Raw genomic sequence first — 19735 nt, forward strand, 5'->3', positions numbered from 1 at the left:
ATCTTGCTTCTGCCAATGTACAGGCAGAAGCTGAAACAAGAGGCAGCCGGAGTTAAAACTGTCCACTGTTGGTCTCCATGTTTGATAATGTCAACTGGAATGTCTGTCATGATGATGATGTCTCCAAGCTCACTGATGGTGCATGAGCTTCATCCAGGAGTGCATTGAAGATGTCGTCCCCTAAAAATCGGTCAGGGTCAATCCAAACCAGAAATCATGCAAACAGCACTTTTCATACAAGACAGAGCTTACATTGCTGGTTACCAACAGGATCTCAAAAAGTGCAGCTACAATCTATGCAAAGTCATCAAGGCAGCAAAATACAGGGACAAGATCCAGACACAACTTTCCACCAATGACACACAGAGCTTGCGCCAAGGTCTGCACATTGTTACAGACTCTAAAGCTACATGCAGTGGTGCTGCCAACATTGCTGCTTCTCTCCCAGATGAGCTAGATCTTTTTTATGCTCAGTGCGATGTCGCCAACACTGAGCCACTGAAGAGAACTGCCGAACCAACCTACACCTTGGTCATCTCTGAGGCTGAGATACGCGGGTCTTTCCAATGAGCGGGCAGTTGCAAGGACTGGACAGTATCCAGGTTGAGTACTCAGGATGTGTTGCACAACTGGCTGGTGTGTTTACAGCCATTTTTAATCTCTCCCTCTCCCAGTGTAGAGTGTCCTCAAAACATCCACCATTGTTCCTGTACCTAAAAAGACCAACATAACAAGTCTGAACACCTGACGTCGTCACACTTTTCTCAATCATAAGCAAATGTTTTGAGAGGCGAGTCAACGTCTACATCTGCAACATGCTACCACCCACCTTGGACCCCCTACAACTCGCCTACTGACGCAATCGATGGACAGATGAAGCAATACCCACAGCTCTACACACTGTCCTTACACATTTGCAGAAAAAGGATACTTATGTTGGACTTATACTTATGCTGTTCTTGGACTACAGTTCAGCATTCAAGACCATAATTCCCTCCAGGCTCGACAAGAAGCTCAGAGACCTCAGCCTTCACCCTGCTTTGTGTACCTGGATCCTGGACTTCCTGTCAGATCGCCAGCAGGTGGCAAGAGTGAGCTCCCTCACCTCCACTGCTCTGACCCTCAACACAGGAGCCCCTCAGGGCTGTGTCCTATGCCCCCTCCTTTACTCTCTGTGTACCCATGACTATGTCACCACCCACAGTTCCACTCTGCTAATTGAATTTGTGTGATGGTACTACATTGATTGGCCTAAACTAAAATAATAATGAGACAGTCTACAAAGAGGAAGTCATCACCCTGATACAGTGGTGTCAGGAGAACAAACTCTCCCTCAATATCGCAAAATCAAAGCAGCTAGTTGTAGACTACAGGAGGAATGGAGACAGGCTAACCCCTAGTGACATCAATGGATCTAGGGTTGAGAGGCTGAACAACTTTAGGTTCCTTGGCATCCACATCACTGAAGATCTCAAGTGGTCTGGACATACTGACTCATTCATCTCAGTTGGTTGAAGAGGGGCACAACTGAGAGCATCCTGACTGCCTGTTATGAGAACTATAATTCCCTCAATCGCAGGACTCTGCAGAGAATGGTGCAGACAGCTCAGCGCAAGTGTGGATGTGAGCTTCTTCCCACTGTTCAGGACATTTACAGAAACAAGTGCATAAAAAGGGCCCAAAGAAGCATTGACAATCTGAGTCACCCCAACCACAAACTGTTCCAACTGCTACCATTGGGGAAATGTTACCGCAGTGTAAAAGCCAAGACCAGCAGGCTCCGGGATAGCTTCTTCCACCAGGCCATCATATTGATTAAATCACGCTGATACAATTGTTCTTCTATGCTGTATTGACTGTCCTGTTTACATACTATTTATTACAAGTAACTATAAATTGCACTTTGTACATTTAGATGAAGATGTAACATATACATTTTTACTCATGTATGTGAAGGATATAAAAAAAAAAGTCAATTCAATATAAAGTGTCCAGAAGTGTGGCCAATAGCCTCCACTACAGCCTCGTACACTGTTGATATGTGTTCACACTGTTGAGAAGCCTCTTTCTCAAGGACTGGTGTTCCAGTACACTTGGTCCATGACAATGGAACACAGTTTGTTGTGAAACAATTAGTCATTCCTGAAATGAATGGAATAGGACATATTACATCTGTATAATACCATCTAGCAACAAATTGGTGTCCAGATATTGAACTGGAAATGTGAATTTGAATCTCAATGGGAAGGCATGGCCAAGTGGCTAAGGCATTGGTCTAGTGATCTGAAGGTCGCTAGTTAGAGCCTAAGCTGAAGCAGCGTATTGTGTCCTTGAGCAAGGCACTTAACCACACATTGCTCTGCGATGACACCAGTGCCAAGCTGTATCGGCCTAGTGCCCTGCCCTTGGACAACGTTGGTGGCGTGGAGAGAGGAGACTTGCCACATGGGCAACTGCCAGTCTTCCATACAAACTTGCCCAGGCCTCAGTCAACATGAAGAGAGAAGACAGAAGAAAGATGAGAATTTAAAAGTAAAATCTTGTCACGAAGTAAATCTTAAATGAAGATGTGAAAATATATTTTTTTCTGGAATAAAGTGTAAGTGTTAATAACTCATAATGGGAGGGGTATTGAAAATATAGACCAGTTAATTTAACATCTATCATCAAGAAAAATATTAGAAGCTCTGATAAAAAGCATCAAGCCAACAGTTCAGAAAACCTCAAGGCAATGGGTGAAGTCAATATAGTTTTGCAAAATGAAATCATGTTTGACATTGGTTTAAAATAATATGGCAGGGAGATGGTAACCAGGATGATAGAGCTGAGGATAAGCCAGCGGGTTTACAAGTAGATGATGGATATAGCATGAATGTAAGTAAGAACAAGCCAATAACTGGGTACAAGTACAGACAGTGCAAAGAATTAAATTGTACCACAGAGTCAAAGTTCCTCAGAGTGATGAATGCAGGACTGAAGGTGTTGTATTTAAATATGTGTAGCATTCAGAATAAGGTGGATGAACTAGTAGCACAATTAGAGATTGGTCAGTATGAAATTGTGGGCATCACAGAGTCATGCCTGAAAGAAGGCCAGAGATGGGAGCTTAACATCAAAGGACATTCTTTATATCAAAAGGACAGGTAGCAAGGCATAGGCAGTGGTATGGCTCTGATGTAAGACATGGAATTGCATCTTTAGAAAGAGATGACATGGGGACAGAGGATGTTGAATCTTTGTGAGTGGAGTCAAGAAATTGCAATGGTGAACAGAACACATCATGGAAATCATACATAGTCTTTCAAATTGTAACCAAGATGTTGGGATGAAATTGCAAAGGGAGCTGGAAAAGGCATATAATAAGAGTAATGAAACAATTGTATTGGGGAACTTCAATATGCAGGGGGATTGGGAAAATCAGGTTGGTGTCAGATCGCAAGAGAGGGAATTAATTGAATATCTACGAATATCTACAAGATGGTTTTTAGGGCTGCTTGTGCTTGGGCCTACTTGGGGAAAGGCTATCCTAGATTGGGTGTTGTGTTAAAAACCCAGATCTGATCAGGGAGCTGAATGTAAAGGAAACCTTAGGAGGCAGTGATCATAGTAGTGTTGAATTCATACTGCAATTTGAGAGGGAGAAGCATAAGTCACATGTGTCAGTATTGCAATGGAATAAAGGGAATTATGGCGGCATGAGAGAGGAACTTGTGTTTGTATGTTTCTATTGTCATCCAGATCATCGATATAGATGACCACAAAGGACACAGCACTGATCCCTACAGCACACCACGACTCACAGGCCTCTAATTAGAGATGCAACCATTTACTACCACTCTCTGGTTTCTCCCACAAAACCAATATCTAAATCAATTTACTGCATCATCCTGAATGCTGAGAGACTGAACAATCTTGACCAGTCTTCCATGCGGGATCTTGTCAACTGCATTATTAAAGTCCACGCAGATGAAGGGTCTCGGCCTGAAACGTCAACTGTACTTCTCCCTATCGATGCTGTCTGGCCTGCTGCATTCTACCAGCATTTTGTGTGTGTTGCTTGAATTTCCAGCATCTGCAGATTTCCTCGTGTTGATGTTTTAAATAGGGTCCCAGTAATTTCTGTACTTGCCTGACGTAGGGTCCGAGGGAAAACCTTGACAGGTCCTGGGGATTTGTCCACCCTGATTTGCCTCAGTGAGGCAAACAAACACCTCCTCTTCTGTAATCTGTAAAGGGTCCATGAAGTTGATGCCACTTTGCTTCACCTCTATAGACTCTGTACCTGTCTCTTGAATAACTAAATATTCAAAGAATTCATTTAAGATGTCCCCCAGCTGTTTTGGCTCCAAACATGGATTACTTTTCTGGTCTTTCAGAGGACAAATTTTATTGCTTACAATCCTTTTGCTCTTAACATATCTGTAGAATCCCTTAGGATTCAGCTTCGCCTTGTCTGCTAGGACTACCTCATGCCATCTTTTATTCTTCCTAATTTCTTGAAGTGTTATCTCACATTTCTTGTATTCCATAAGCACTTCATTTGTTCCTACTTGCTAATACCTGCTATGCACCTCCTTTTTTCTTTTAACCAAGGCCTCAATATTTCTTGAAAACCAAAACTCCCACTACCTGCTATCTTTACCTTTTATTCTGGCAGGCACATACAAGATTTGTGCTCTCAAAATTTCCTTTTTGAAAGCCTCCTACTTTCTAAGAACACCTTTGCCAGAAAACAGCCTGTTCTAATTCACACTTGCCGGATCTTTTCTGATACCATTAAAACTGGCCTTTCTCACATTTAGAATCTCAGCCCGTGGACAAGACCTGTCTTTTCTCATATTTACTTTCAAACTAATGGCATTGTGGTCACTGGATGCAAAGTGTTCCCCTACACAAACTTCTGTCACCTGCCCTGTCTCATTCCCTAATAGCAGATCCAATATCACACATTGCCTCATTGGGTCTTTTACGTACTGATGAAGGAAGCTTTCCTGAGCACATTTGACAGACCCTATAGTCCTTTTATAATATTGGATTCACAGTCAATATGTGGAAAGTTAAAAACACCTATTGTAACAACCTTATGTTTCTTGCAACAGTCTGCGATCTCTTTACAGATTTCTCCCTAGGAATGTTGAATGGTCTGTAATATAGCCCCTTTAATGTTGTCATACTTTTCTTATTTCTCAGTTCCACACATAACGCCTCACTAGTCAAGTTCTCCAGTCTGTCCTGACAGAGCACTGCTGCAACATTTTCTCTGACTAGTAATGCCACCCTTCCTCCTTTAATCCCTTCCGCTCTACCACATCTAAAACAATGCAACCACAAAATATTGAGCTGAGGTCTTGCCCCCGCTACAACCATGTCGCACTAATGGCTCCAACATCATAATTCCGGGTGTTGATCCATGCTCTGAGCTACTCTGAGCTCCACTGTTCCTACGATACATCTTGAATTGATATATATGTAACTCAGGACAAGAGTCGCACCATGCTCTAGTCTGAAGTTTTACCAACATTTGCCTCCAGAACCTCTCCACTATCTGTTCTGACACTCTGGTTCCCATTCCCCTGCAGTTCTAGCTTCGGTTCCACCATGCAGTATTAACAATCCTTTCCCCTCCATTCCCCTAACAAACCCCCTATCACCACAGCGTGTCACTTCTCACACCCCCTTCTGTTCTGAGTCATTGAGGCAGACTGAGTGCCAGGGACATAAGCACCGTGATTTTCCTCTATTAGTCATCCCACCCAACAGTATCCAACATGGTATAGCTGTTATAGTGGGGGATGGTCACAGGGATACCCTGCATTAGCTCCTTAACCATCTGCCCCCTCCTGACTGCCACCAGTTTCCTTTGCCCTGCATCTTAGATGTAACTACCTCTCTATATATCCTATCTATCACCCTTTCTGCCTCCCTAATGATCCAGACTTCATCCAGTTCCAGCTCCAACCCCGTGACGTCAATTGTTGGAAGCTGTAGTTGGATGCATTTCTCGCAGTCGTAGTCATCAGAGACACCGGAAGTGTCCCTGCCTTCCTGCATTCTGCAGGGGTAATATTTACCTATCCTGCCTTGCACCTCTAATGTCCTAACTGGCCAGATATAGAGAAGGGATGGAAAAAATACTCTATATGGAGTTATTCTTTTTTTTGTTTTCTCTGACTGAACCTTCTCTTTGCTGAAGCCTCGAAGAGTTAAAGCTTCAAGATCACTCTTCTGTCTATTCTGTCTCTAACTTCAACACCCCCCCCCCATTACTCATCTGAGTCTATTGAGCCATTATCCCCACACTTTCCTGGCTCCACTTACCACATAACAGCCCCCATCCCTACCTTGGCTACCTCCCCTCTGCACTCTCAACAACAGCAGGAAACAATTTTCATGCAAAGTCAGGAAAAGGGATGTGATGCACCATCAATAACTCTGAAATGTGGGTTAAGGTAGGCTTTTATTGGCTGGAAGAAAGCACAAGCAGCAAGTGACCACCGCACAACATCCTGGAGACTGAGGAAGGGTCTGTGGCTCCAATCGCCTTTTTACCGGGGTCCATGGGAGGAACCACAGGAGCAGTCAGCTGGGGGGGGGGGGGGGGGGCGTGTCCAGACAGGTATATATAGTTCACCACAGGATGCAAGGGTGAGATCTGACTTTATCTGATTCATTTACTATTTACCTCTCACAGACACCATCACACCCATAGCAACTTACATCATTACTTTGAACATGGATTTACATAATGGCTTCCATTAAGTCTCCTACAGAGCATATCCAGAACAGCTTCTACCCTTTCAACAATGCCAATCAATATAAGTTTGTCATTACTTTTTTTGTTTTATATAAATTATCTTTATTACAAGTTCAGTGCTACAATATATACAAACCAGTGACTAACACAATTACTGCACTACTTCAAGATGACGAAATAAGTTTATCATTCCTATGTACAGTACAACCTACAGAGAGATTTAAAACATTCCAAATTTTAACTTTCCTTTTTGTTATTGTGACTTTTCCCCTCTTTTAACCTAGACTTTGTTCTTTTCATTTTTCTTTATTTTATTTGACTCTAATATGAAATAAATTTATAATACTGTTATCTAATCTAATATATTGCTGCTTCTCTATCACACTGCTGTCCTTTTCTCAATAACCTAAACACATTGATTTTAGAAGCAGCCTCTTGGTTCCATTATGCAGTGAGGTTCTAAATTGCCTTCTGTGAGCTGCTTATTGCAAAAATCTTCACTGAGCTAATGAGTGAAGTCTAAACAGGGTTGATCATCTTGAGTTATTTGACTCCTGTAATGTTTAAACTGATTTTGGAAATGTGTACATTTGTCTTCAATCTTAAGGCAAGTATGAATTTACAGTAGATTCTGGGTTATTGGGACACCTTGGGACTAATACATTTTGGCCCAGTTAAGCATCAGTCCCAATTAGCTGAAGTTTCATGGAAATAGTTTAAAATGTATAAAAAAGACAGATCACTGTTTAACTGAGTAACAAATTATGTACTTAAATGATATACAAAAAAAAAACATAGAACACTATCAATACTTCTACAGCACTATAAAACTGTATTACTCAGAATTATTATCAATGGGAAAATTCATCCAGTGTACCTACATGTTGCTATATTCTTTTGACTGACTGTAAATAAATAAAATCAGCGCAGACACTCTGATTTCCTATTCCAGAGGAATGAAAAATACTTTCACTCTGGCCACTTCTGGCATCTCCTTGCTTGAAATTGCAGTGAGCAAAACAGTTCAGAATTGTCTTCCTACTTATTTCTCACTAACTATCAGTGACAAAAATGACAGCTTTTTGAACACAAGCACAAGCAACTGACGCTTTATAAAAACTGTTCGCTCTAAACATCGTGTAATGTCTAACAGCCGCACAAATGCATGTGTCAGATGCTAGCTAAACACCGTTCGGCAAATATATCCTGCCCCAACTAGGCGGCATAGTAACCCAATTAAATGAAGGGAATACCAGCTATTTTCTCAATTAGCTTTTATTGTTTAAGATTTGTCTTAAATAAGGTACTTCCCTGATTAAATGATGATCCAATTAACCTGAATGCACTGTATTGGAAAAGTGTATGTGTAATATTATGTTATACTACTATACTTTTAGAAAGCACATCCCAAAGCTCTCAAGTATAAATCTTGAGGGGGGCAAATGTGTGGTTTAATACCCAAGCATGAATTTATGAATTTACTCTTTTGTACCTGCTTTACAAGTAATTCTAAGAATACTATAATCAAAGTCGATAATTCAATATCCTGTGCAGCATCATGCAGGGACAGATGATGACCGAAATAAATTAGTCTGAATAGGCTGATTTATTCACACTCATCTGTGATGATTCCTGGTTTTTTTTTAGTTCACTGAATTTAAGTAGAATGGAAACAGAAATAAGTGGAGCATCGATTATAGAAAAATTCATTAATATTTATGACCCAAGTACTGATAAATATATCTGAAAAGTAAAAACAAAAATGCAGTTTTGGAAGTATGAGATAAAAAAATGCTGAAAACTATTTCTGATGAAAGATGATCAATCTGAAATATTAATTTACTGCATCAAAAACAATCATAAACAAAAGAACATAGTACAAGGTGAGATTTAAGCTTTGAATGGGATTTTTTTTTCACACCAAGATTGATATGTGGAATCTGAAACAATTACTATGCTTAAGACATATTCAGATAGACACTTAAAAAGACTCGGCATAGGAGGACATGGTCCTCATACAGAGAGATGGGAAGACTGTAGTTGGGCATAGATGCAATGGGATGGAGGGACTGTTTCTGTACTGTACAAATCTATGACTCCATGGCACACATGTTGTCTGATCTTATGGTAATTTTAACATTGTCAGTTTATATTATGCTTTTAGAGAAATTCCTTTCATTCATAAATGATCCACAAAATTGATAATTAATGCCTGTGATAATGAACCTTAAATTTTGGTTTATATTTTAAACAAATTAGGTAAGTACAACAGGTTTCCTTTTATGAATCTAAGCACTGGAAGAAGGAATTTATCTTTTGGGGCTTGTCCTGGGTATTTGTCACAGCAGATGAGCTGGGTCCGCTGAGTTTTCCTTCAATTAATTGAAATGAAACAAATCTTAATGTGGGTTAATCAGGGCAAAATGCTGCACAACAAACACTAAATGTATATAACTTTATGTTGATTAATTCCACATCGTCCCTTTTACTGAGTGAAAGGCCAGTGATATTTGGTTTAAAGAAGAGCACTTGATTCATGACCAAAGCCATCCAGGAAATAAACTGAAATAAATATACTAAGACTTGCACAACCTGAATGATACCATTGTCTCATTTATATTATATTATGAACATTCCAAATAGCTGAAATATCATACTGATATGAATAGCTCCTGAAAGGGCATTTTGGACAGAATTGGTAGTAGTCAGAGAGTTGTTAAAATATAAATGCTTTGGAAATAACTTGTAACAGAACATGAAGCTGATCATTTCATTAATTGCAAAAATATTCTACAACCTGTGAAGGTGTAACAACTATTGTGCAGATGGATTATATTCCTCATTCTTTCTTTCTGTGGATGAAAAAAGATATTTTTGTTTCATTTGCTTCCGTATCTTAGGTTTATTTTACTATCTATAGAATAAAAAGCAGCTAGTGAGAAATAATTTCCCGAAGAATAGGCTGTTTCTACTACTTGTCATAAATTCTTATCTGCTTCTTTAAGATGACACATACAACTCTGCAAAATGAAATAGGCCCCTCAAGTCTGTCATGCCATTCAATGTCCTCATGGCTCAGCAGCCCAGGCCTCAACTCTTCTATTCCAGTGTCCAATAAACCTCAACTCCCTGATCTTTCAAAAATGTATCTTCCTCCTCTTTAAGTACTTCAATAACCTACCTGGTGCAACTAGTGAATTTTCATTTGTGTGGCTTGGACCAGTCTTTAATTCCTAGAGGCTTCAAGAAAAAAAAACAGAGTTGACTTGTGTCATACAATTCAATGGCTGCAGCTGCATCACAGGCCCAGTGATCTGGGTTGAATCCTGACCTCAGCTGCTGACCGTATGGAGTTTAAGGTTCTTACTATGACCAACCCCACATCTTCTCCCAGTCCTTTAACTTTGACCCAGATCTCAAAGAGGTGAAGGTTGGTTAACTAGCCACTGTAAATTGCATATGTCACCAAGAGGTAGAATCTTGGGCTAGCGGATATTGGGAGAATAAAATGGGATTTTGATGACCAGTGTGTACCTGATGGGCTGAGGGGCCTGTTCCTATACTGCTTAATATTATGATTCTACTGCTAAATGGGATAGAAAATTCTGAAGAATTATTATCCTCTGCTGTTCGTTGCTAACAATGAACTATTTACTTAACTGTTTAACAAGTAACCTTGACTGAGAAACTACAATACAATTAGCATTTTACAGAATTTGAAAATCACCTGTAGTTTGCTTTGATTGCACGCATCCTTTGTACTGTGTTGAGCAAAAACAAATTTTAAAAGAAACTGGAGATGCTGGAAATCATAAACCTGCACCTGAAATGTTTATTTTGTTTCACTTGCCACAGATGCTGCCTGCTGTAAAAAAAAATAGTGTTTGGGAAACTCAGTGGATCAGATAGCATATGTGGAAGTGAAGAGATAGTCAATGACTAAGTCTGAGAACGTTGTTGCTTGAATTTCCAGCATCTGCAGATTTTCTCTTGTTTGTGAAGCACATAGCTTGATAGTTTAACCTCTGGATCTTGCATCAGATTACTGTCTCAAGGAAACTAATCTATTACTGATAGTCATGTCTTCTATGAACACAACATTGTCTGGATGCTCCTTTTCTACTATTGCACAGATGATGGTAAGAATCAAACTTTTTGTTTGGGGCAAGATAAGGGAATGTCAGAGCCATATGAAAAATATTGACACACAACCCATGATAAGTTGATGGGCTGACATGTAGTCCCTTTAAATGAAGTATCCTTGAACTATCTGAGGCACTGATGACAGGCTGGGAGAATTGATCGAGTAGCTGTTTGTTATAATGGTGATTGAGTATTTGCAGAGGTAGCTTTTTGTAAGTTCCCCTGACAACACTGCTGAGAGAAATAATGTATTAAGTAAGATAGTGACTGAAGGCCAGTGGGAGGGGAATCCAGATCGATCTTCAGCTCTTAACAAACCATGAAGAAAATGATTAAATTCACATTAATCTATGTAACACAGTTTAGACATGCCATATTATTGCTATTCCTCAGCATTCTGCACAAGACACAAGTGTTGAAAGAAAGCAGTTCAGATTAATATTGAGTTTGCTTGTAGTGTAGTATTTTGATGACAATCTAAGTTCCTAAAGATGTTTCTGGCTTTGTTGATTCTGGAGAGAATTACTTTTCTTGTTTCACTGTTCAGGCTGTTCATAGTGCCCAGGTATGTTAATATATTTGTGTTAAAGAGGATAGAACCCTCTTTCTGCACTAGTGAGATCAAATTAAATGTTATAGTGTTTGCTTCATTGTGCCTAATCTTCAATCTGATTTGCCGGCTGAATCCATAGAGTTGGGTTTACTTTGCTAGCATGTCATGTTCCAACCTGCTCCTCTGTGTGATTAAAAAGAGAGAATCATTTGCAACATTAATGTCTTCAAGAGATAAAAAGGTTGCCATTCTAATGCACTTCAGTATGTCTGCTGTTGTACACTGCTTTTATTTTAAGGTTGAGAAGAAACTTGGCTGTAACTTGGCTTGATCTTGCAAACGCATATGGTTCTGTTCCCCATGCCCTGATTGAGTTTGTAATAGAATTCCTGTGGATTCCTGCTAAGGTGAAGAACTTTGTTATGCGGTACTACAGCAATTGCCAGATGAGGTTTTCCACTCAGCATTTTATAACTAGGTGGCAGAACTTGGATGTTGGAATCCCAATGGGATGTGCGATTTCATCCATCCTTTTTGTGTTAGCCATGGAGGTCATTGTGAGGGCTGCAGAATCAGTGGACCAAGTGTTGCACGTGATGGCAGAGGGGAGTTACCACCAATACGAGCATTCGCGGACGATCTCACCTTTTCATCCCTAGCACAGAGGCAGTGGAAAATGTACGATCTAGACTCAAGGAGATAATGGATTGGGGAAGAATGAAGTTTAAGAGCAAGAAGTCAAGGGGGCTTGTTCTCAGGAGAGGAAAGCTGATTGACTTTTATTTCACCCTTTGTGGAGAGGAGATTCCATCCATTCAGGATCAACCAGTTAAGAGCCTCGGGCAATGGTACACAGAGGAGCTGAGGGTCACCAAGAGGGTTCAAGAGAAGGAGAACAGATCAGCAGAGGGCTGATGTCTGTCAACAAGTGTGACTTCCCTGGCAAGTTAAAGTTATGGTGCTTGCAGTACGGACTGATGCCACGTATAATGTGGCCACTAACTGTCCATCAAGTGGCAATGTCCTATGTTAAGGCAATGAAACAGAAGATCAACAAGTATGCGAAGAAGTGGCTTGGAGTACTGAGCAGCCTCACCAATGTTGCAATCCACAGTAGCCAGACAAAGCTTACAATCCCAGTGCGATCCCTCGTTGAAGAGGTCAAGGTAGCCAGGATCATTCTTGATGCTTCGAGACCCAAAAGACCCTGTCATCAAGAACACCCAGTCAGATGTGAGATCAGGCAGGAAGTGGTCAGCTCGTGTAGCAATTGATGAGACAGAGTGTAGATTGAAGCACAAGCAGACAGCTGGGGCCACCCAGCTAGGCCACCAGGATCTTGGATGGACAACTCACAAGTGATTGTTATCTTCTACAAGTAAGGTGTACTGTGAGAGTTTGTAACACAATATGAGAGGTAGAAGAGGAGAAGAGGTTAGCTAAAACAGCTGGCCTGGCCAAACAAGGGGCTTGGACCTGGTGGGAAAATGTTGAGCAACGACATCCATATTGGAATGTTCTGTGGCAGATGGAACTGCTCCGCATTTCTTTTCTATGCAGATCTGCGTATGACCTGCTCCCAACATCTGCCAACCTCAGCACCTGGTATGAAGATAAGACAGACAGGTGTGCTGCTTGTGGTGAGAAGGGAACACTTCAACATATTTTGAGTGCATGCAGAGTCAATCTTTCCAGCGGCATGTACACTTGGAGGCATAACAATGATCTCAAAGTTGTAACAGAAGCGGTTGAGCAGAGAGTACTGTAGCACAACTTATCTCATGCCCCATGCTGCACAGGACATCGCATATCAATTGTGAAAGAATGCTCCAAGTCAAGGGTGTACACCTCAAGCCCACGATCAAGCATACTTTCTTCAGCCAATGAATGGTGTGACAAGGCCAACTTGGATGGGAAAGGCAGTTTCCCAGAGCAAATAGCTTTCACAAGGTTCCGTCCAGATATAATTGTATGGTCTGACACCAGTAGAGAAGTGGTTATTGGTGAACTCACAGTCCCCTGGAAAGACAACATCAATGAAGCCCTTGAGTGCAAGTTAACCAAGTATGCAGAATTGAGATCAGACTGTAGAGACAGAGGGTGGAAGGTTTCATGCTATCCATTTGAAGTAGGTTGCTGTGGCTTTATTGCGTTCACTTTCCAGAAGTGGCTGTGTGACCTTTGCTTCACTAGAAGAGAGATCAAGTCAACCAGAAGGGCTGTAGCTGAGGCAGTAGGGATAGGACCATTGTGGGAGTGAACCAAATACTTCAGGAGGGGCCAATAGTCGGACAGTGTATCCATCTTTTGCAAACCCTTCTGTAGTTGCATAGAAACCAGAAGAGTAGACTATCTGTTGGATGGAAGTGACCAACAACTCTGATAGAGGCAGATGCCAAGTTGTTAAGCTCACCAGTGGGAGGTGGTGCTTTAGCACTGCTGGCCCACCATCTCGAGGGAGTCTTGATCATAAGCGGGCTGAAACTCCTGAAGACAGGTGGCAGATCAACTGATGATCCTACTAGTGACAGCACAGGATAGTTAACATCTTAGTCCAAGAGTATTTTCAATTCTAAATTAGGCACTCCCATTTTCTGGTTACAGCAAATGGTGCCTGGATTTTGCTCCTTGGATGCTTTTGTAGTGCAGAGTCTCTTAAATCATGAATAGCGAGCTCCTGTTACCTTCAACAATCTCTGGCAATATACACCAAATACTGGCGGAACTCAGCAGTTCAGAAGGCATCCACCAAAATGAACAGTCAACATTTCAGGCCAAGATCCTTCGGGCCAGAATAAAAAGATGGGGAGAAAGGAAGAAGAACAGCTAGAAGGCAATAGGTGAAGCCATGCAGGTCGGAAATGTAAAGGGCTGGAGATGAAGGGATCTGATTGAAAAGGAAAGTGAACCATAGGGGAAAGGGAAGGACAAGGGACCCAGTAGGAGGTGATAGGCAGGTGAGCAGAGGTCAGAGACCCAAGAGTAGTAGAAGAAGAGGGGTGGGGGAGAGAATGATTATTCATACCATCAGGTTGGTGGCTACCCAGACGGAATATAAGGTGTTGCTCCTCTATGCTGAGGGTGGTCTTATCATGGCACAAAAGGAGCAAAAAGTCAGAATGGGAATGAGAATTGGAATTAAAATTTTGCGCCACTGGGAATTCTGCTTTTGGCAGATGGAGCAGTAGTGCTTGACAAAGTGTTTCCCCAATTTACGGTGGGCCTTATCAATGTCGAGGACACTGTAACAGGAGCACAAAATGACCCCAGAAAATTTGCAGTTGAACTGTTGCCTCACCTAAAAGGATTGTTTGGCCCTGAATGAGGTGAGGGAGGAGGTGAATTGGCAGGTGTTGCATTTTGGCCGCTTGCAGGTTTAAGTGCCGGGATGAAGATTAGTGGGGAGGGCCAAATGGACAGGGGAATAACAGATCGAGCTATCCCTGTGGAAAGTGTGGGGAGAGGGGAGGTAAAGATGTGTTTCATGGTAGGGTCCCTTTGGAGATGTCAAAAGTTGTGGAGAATGAAGTACTAAATGCAGAGGTTCACCGGGTTAGAATAAGATATCCACCTGAGGATCCACCAACAGGCAACCCCATAGGAGAATATTATACTCAATTTGAGTGATAGCACTAGTACTAAGTGCTTACAAGTAAAAATATTGCCCTGGTCAACCTGTGTGTTGTCAGGTAAGTTTGTAGATTATGGAAAATGAAGAGAATGTATTAATTTTCAGGTAAACTTGTCATAGGCTATAATTAAAATATTAATTGTCCTTTCCTTCTCAGACACTAGAAGCTGGTGAAAGTTAAGGGCATTCTGAGCATTTAGTGTTACAATTTCAGTAGAACACAAGGATCTGGAGTGAGTAATAAACTAGACCATTAGCAGGAGGAATAAAAGAAAAAGCTGTTGGAGTCAGGAACAGGATAAGTGATCACCAGAATAACAAAGATGAAGTAAAAGGTTTTACGAACTCTGTAAGAGAGCTGCTCTGGCAGGTTGTAATTACCAGCTGTAATTATAAATTAACTATGCAAATAACAATTGATACTGGGTCAACCATTAATTTGAATCTGAGGTTGATAAAATTTTGCATTACTTGAAAATTAATCCCTAGTGAGGAATGCAAAATGCATTCTACAGTAAGTATAAAACTTCGTTCAGCTTCTTAAATTCACTTTCCTTAAAGTTAATCAAAATCATAATGAAAAGCTTGGCCTTTGCTGTGTTGAATGTCGAGCTTTATTGACAAGGATTGAAATTCAAGGTGATTATAGATGTAATGAAGGATCTTCAGTTGGAAATGTCAGCAGCTATTGCCTGGTCAGTGAACATTTCCATTATTTCCTGCTTTATATTATTAAGAAACTATGGATATTTTTGTACTTATCAACCATGATCTCATGAATTAGTGGATATAGAAGTGCTTGTATCCTGCTTCCATGTAGGTAGAAAGAGAAGCAAGCAAAAATCTGTCAGGCAGTGAAATATCTACCCTAAGATCATGATTAGCCTATATTATTTGGGCATTAGGATGTACAAATGGAGGCAATGGCTGCCATAGCCCCTCTTGATCCTACACTGCAGTCAAATGCCATCATTGGTATTCTGAACCTGCATTTAGCTTCACTTTTTTTAACTGTTCCCCATACCCATTGTTGATTACTGTAGATTAAAATGAATACACTCAAACATTCATTCTCTACAACTGTTTGGGGTTGAGAATTCCAAAAATTCACCATACTCTGAGAGAAAAAAAATTGTGTATATCTTCAAAGAATAACCTTATATTCTGCAACCCTGCCCCTTGTTCCAGATTTCACCACATTACATACATTGTTAAGCCCTCTCAAAGGGCTTCAATAAAATCATTTTTCTGAACTCCACTTTAATGTGGACCTAATCTATGTACTTAGTCTTTCCTTCTTGGATAATTCTTTCTCCAAACCCTCTTCAATCAGCTTTGGCCAGTTTCTTTCTCATGCCTCCATAATTCCTTTTACTCCACTGTAATACTGATACATCTGACTTTATCTTCTCCCTCTCAATCTACAGAATAAGTTCTATCATATTATGATCACTGCCTCCCAAGGTTTCCTTTACGTTAATGCTCCCAAATCAAATATGGTTCATTACACAACAGCAAAACAAGATTTGCCTTTCTCCTAATGGGCTCAACCACAAGCTGCTCTAAAAAAGACATCTTTTAGGCTTTCTACAAATTCCCTCTCTTGTGATCTAGTACCAACTTGATTCCCAGTCTACCTACACATTGAACTCCCCTTGTGCTGTCTTTACGACAGTTATTTAGTTTATAATATTTTCGCTTAGTAATTCATTCAATAGTATTTTCTAGTTAGAATTAGAAGTGTTTAAAGTATATTCATTGCATGTAAAATATATCGGCATGCGATGACGTCACATCCGGTTTCGCCGCGTCTTGTGGGAAAACACCGGTTTGAAATTAGCGCGAGGGTGGGGGCTTTCCACGAGGCTCACCTGAGCACAAGCAGTTTTGCAGGCATGAGAAATCACAGTGAGAGCAACGCTGTAAGTTAATAGATAATCGATATATTGAACTAAGATGTTAATGCTGATCCTGTTAGAGGTAACGACGGTAGATAATGTTTATGCTTTCGTTAGTTAAAGAGTCGCGGATAGTTTGCATGGAAGTGTATTTAAAGTAGTCAATGGAGCAGGTAAACTCTCCCTGTATACTGCACCTTAGTGTAATGTAGTTATAGTCACCTTTGCAAGTATTTACACTTGAAATGTGATATTAAGGAAGGAACAAATACTGTATCAATCTTGTATTGTTTTATCAACAGTTTTCACCATATGTTAATGTGAAGAGTGAACAGTAAATGGTTAATCTTACTGCGATCTGGTTTGCATTAACTGTGGTTTATCCGGACGTTAAATTCGGCGTTTCGTTACACCCGAAGGAGAACGTGACAGTGAAAAAGCGGCATTATCAGGTGTTTCAAGTGCTGCAATGTCAGCTCAATCCAGCATCAAGTCGACGCCGCCCAGCGACAAGGGCAGTAAACCGACATCAAGTAAGCCCACCCGGGCGTTATCAGGTGTTCCAAGTGCTGCAATGTCAGCTCGATCCGGGATCAAGTCGATGGCGCCCAGCGACAAGGGCAGTAGAACGACATCAAGTAAGTCCGCACAGGCAAGAGCCAAGGCAGAAGCCGCCAAGGTGCGACTGCATTACGCCAAACAAGAGGCAGTTTTGAAAATGAAACTGGCCACCAAAGAAGCCGAAAGGGCCGCCAGACAAAGAGAAGAGGCTGCCAGAGAAGCCGAAATCCAGAAAGAAAGGGCCGCCAGAGAAGCCGAAGAGGCTGCCAGACAAAGAGAAGAGGCCGCCAGAGAAGCCGAAACCCAGTTGGAAATGACAAAAATATCGACAGAGTTGCATGTGCTGCAGCTAGAAGGAGAAGGAGAAGCTGCCAGGGTGAAAGCAAAGTACATAGAACAAGCTGAAGGGTCGCGTGATCTGACCGAAGTAAGATCTACTTTAGAAAGGACCAGACTGGAACGCACAAGCGACTATGTACAATATCAAATAGACAGGCAGGCTCGTCTCCCCTCTCCATACGTATTCGATAACTTCCCCAGCTACCAGGAACCTCAGAGAGTCACGATTGCATCACATCCATACGAGGAAGGAAATTTACCCTCACGGCTCCGTGATGAAGTCAAGAATGAAAGAACCGACAACGCTCCTTCACCCCCACAACAGGACGGCGGGGAGGGAGAGGTTTACTCCAGGACAACAATTGTCAGCTCGAACTGTACAGAAGTTTGCGGTCAAACTCAGTCAAGCCGTTCTTGTTCCGAGATCTGCCTCACTGAGGTGTACCCTAAAGAAGCACAACAAGACATTACCAAGCGTAAAGTAACCGACGAGACGCTAGGTCAGTCAGTTTTCGTTCAAACCGAGCACGGAAACAAACTTGCACAATCAGCTCAAGATACCATTTCTTTAAAACCCAAAGACACCAAGGTCTTCAGAGATGAAGCAAATAATGGGGTTGCCCCATTGCCAATCAGAGAACCACGCCACCGCTCACCAGATAACAAAGAGCAGGCGGTCAAACGGTTCACGTCCTTACGGAAAACCTGGAAAAGGAAACCTGAGATACAGCAACGCACCCGATTGGCCCACGAGGTACTGTGCACCCTAATGGCAGAGGTCACAGCCATTATAAACGCACAATCATTCCTACCTGTGTCCTCTGACCCAGAAAACCCCTTCATCCTTTCGCCATCAATGCTCCTTACACAGAAGGCAGGAGCACCTCCTCCACCAGGAGACTTTTCAGACAAGGATTTGTACACAAAGCAATGGAGACAAGTCCAGGCTCTGGCAAATCAGTTCTGGCCTCGCTGGAGACAAAAATATCTACCTTTGTTGCAACAGAGACAAAAGTGGACAGAACCCCGAAGGAATCTTCAAGTTGAAGACTTAGTCCTGCTCAGGGACAAGCAAGCCACCCGCAACAGCTGGCCAATGGCCAGAATCACTGTTACATTCCCTAGCGGGGATGGACATGTCAGGAAGATCGAATTGAAGACTACCGACCAAGGCGATGTGAAAATTTACCAAGGGCCAGTTACAGAAGTTATTCTACTTCTACCCAATGACTGATTAAGAGACTAAGTTTTGTACTCTGCTCATTGTGACCTTACGAAGGTCAAACGGGGAGTGTGCTGTCTTTACGACAGTTATTTAGTTTATGATATTTTCGCTTAGTAATTCATTCAATAGTATTTTCTAGTTAGAATTAGAAGTGTTTAAAGTATATTCATTGCATGTAAAATATATCGGCATGCGATGACGTCACATCCGGTTTCGCCGCGTCTTGTGGGAAAACACCGGTTTGAAATTAGCGCGAGGGTGGGGGCTTTCCACGAGGCTCACCTGAGCACAAGCAGTTTTGCAGGCATGAGAAATCACAGTGAGAGCAACGCTGTAAGTTAATAGATAATCGATATATTGAACTAAGATGTTAATGCTGATCCTGTTAGAGGTAACGACGGTAGATAATGTTTATGCTTTCGTTAGTTAAAGAGTCGCGGATAGTTTGCATGGAAGTGTATTTAAAGTAGTCAATGGAGCAGGTAAACTCTCCCTGTATACTGCACCTTAGTGTAATGTAGTTATAGTCACCTTTGCAAGTATTTACACTTGAAATGTGATATTAAGGAAGGAACAAATACTGTATCAATCTTGTATTGTTTTATCAACAGTTTTCACCATATGTTAATGT

This window comes from Hypanus sabinus, chromosome 10 (genome assembly GCF_030144855.1).
Source record: "Hypanus sabinus isolate sHypSab1 chromosome 10, sHypSab1.hap1, whole genome shotgun sequence".
Classification (NCBI taxonomy): domain Eukaryota; kingdom Metazoa; phylum Chordata; class Chondrichthyes; order Myliobatiformes; family Dasyatidae; genus Hypanus; species Hypanus sabinus.